Here is a 1,755-nt window from a genome sequence, read left to right on the forward strand (position 1 = left end):
ACCTCTGGCTCGCGCTCGTAGCGCAGCAGGTGGTCGAGGAAGGTGGTGCCCGGGTAGCGGTCGCCGCCAATGGCCACGCCCTCGTAGACGCCATTCGTCGAGCGGGAGATGATGTTATTCAGCTCGTTGGACATGCCGCCCGAGCGGGAGACGTAGGCGACGCTGCCCGGCCGGTAGAGCTTCGAGCTGAGCAGGTTGTCCATCATGCCGCCGGTGTTGCCGATCTTGAAGCAGCCCGGCTTGATGCCGCCCACCGTCGCCGGCCCGATGATGGTGACGCCCTTCTCGTGCGCCGTCTTGATCATCTTCCGCGTCAGGTTCTCGGGGATGCCCTCGGCGATGATGGCGATGCTGCGAATCTGCGGAAAGGAGAGCGTCTCCATGGTGGCGTCGTAGGCGGAGCGCAGCGAGGCGAAGTTGATCAGCACCGAGGCGTCGGGGTGCTTCTTCATCGCGTCCGCCATGTTCTTGTACACCGGAATGAGAATCTCCTTGTGGCCCCAGTAGAACTTCTGCTTGTGGTCGCCGGTGAAGGGGTAGACCATGGCCACCACCGACCAGTGCTTGCGCGAGCAGGCAAAGTCAAAGTCCATCGTCGACTGGACGGCCCGACTCTGCATGCCCCAGACGATGGCCCGCGTGCGATTGGTGAACAGCGGCTCGCTCTTGCCGTCCGCCTCGGCGAAGCTCTCCTCAATCGACCGCTGCGCCGTCGGCGACTGCACCTTGGGAAAGTTGGGGGTGGCCGTGTTGATGGCGGGCGAGGGCGTCGCCCCGTTGGCAAAGGCCTCCGTGCCCATGTGGCTGGGCAGGGAGAAGTTGGCCGTGGTCAGCTTCGACTCGGGCAGCTTGGGAATCTCCTTGCGTTTCAGCGCCATCGCCACAATCGCCGTCATGTGCGTCTCCGGGCCGAAGACGTGCACCGGCACGCCCAGCGTGTTGCCCGTCTCGCGCATTACCCGCAGTCCCTCCTGGTAGTTGNGAGGGCGTCGCCCCGTTGGCAAAGGCCTCCGTGCCCATGTGGCTGGGCAGGGAGAAGTTGGCCGTGGTCAGTTTCGACTCGGGCAGCTTGGGAATCTCCTTGCGTTTCAGCGCCATCGCCACAATCGCCGTCATGTGCGTCTCCGGGCCGAAGACGTGCACCGGCACGCCCAGCGTGTTGCCCGTCTCGCGCATCACCCTTAGGCCCTCCTGGTAGTTGGGGCCGGCGCGGCGCACAAAGATGGTCACGTTGTGCTCAATCAGCTTGCTCTGAAACTCGCGCAGCGCCTTCACANGTCTCCGGGCCGAAGACGTGCACCGGCACGCCCAGCGTGTTGCCCGTCTCGCGCATTACCCGCAGTCCCTCCTGGTAGTTGGGGCCGGCGCGGCGCACAAAGATGGTCACGTTGTGCTCAATCAGCTTGCTCTGAAACTCGCGCAGCGCCTTGACGATGCCCTTGAAGGTGCTGGCGACGTTGGTGAAGTTGGCAATGCCGCCGCCGATCAGCAGAATCTTCCCCTCGGGGTGCTTCTCCTTGGTCATCAGCGAGAGGATGGTCTTCGCGTACTCGTACGTCTGCTGCTCCGAGGGCGCCCCGGAGTACTCGCCGTAGTTGGCCAGCTCGGCGGCGCCGCCCAGCTCGCAGATGGTGTCGGCGTAGATGACGGAGGCGCCGCCGCCGGCGACCATCGTCCAGATGCGGCCGGCCTTGTTGAGGATGGTCAGCTTGAGGCTGGCGCCCGACTTGGCGTCCAGGTCGGCGATGTAGGCCT

At 64.8% G+C, this 1,755-nt stretch overlaps 1 pseudogene; it reads right to left on the reverse strand.

Moving 5' to 3' along the window:
- Nucleotides 1-5: 5 nt before the first annotated feature.
- Nucleotides 6-1,750, reverse strand: LOC108356297 (ATP-citrate synthase pseudogene; annotated as a pseudogene).
- Between the last annotated feature and the right edge of the window lie 5 nt (nt 1,751-1,755).

This window comes from Rhagoletis zephyria, unplaced genomic scaffold (genome assembly GCF_001687245.7).
Source record: "Rhagoletis zephyria isolate East Lansing unplaced genomic scaffold, Rhagoletis_zephyria_1.1 Rzeph_scaffold_56804, whole genome shotgun sequence".
Lineage (NCBI taxonomy): Eukaryota > Metazoa > Arthropoda > Insecta > Diptera > Tephritidae > Rhagoletis > Rhagoletis zephyria.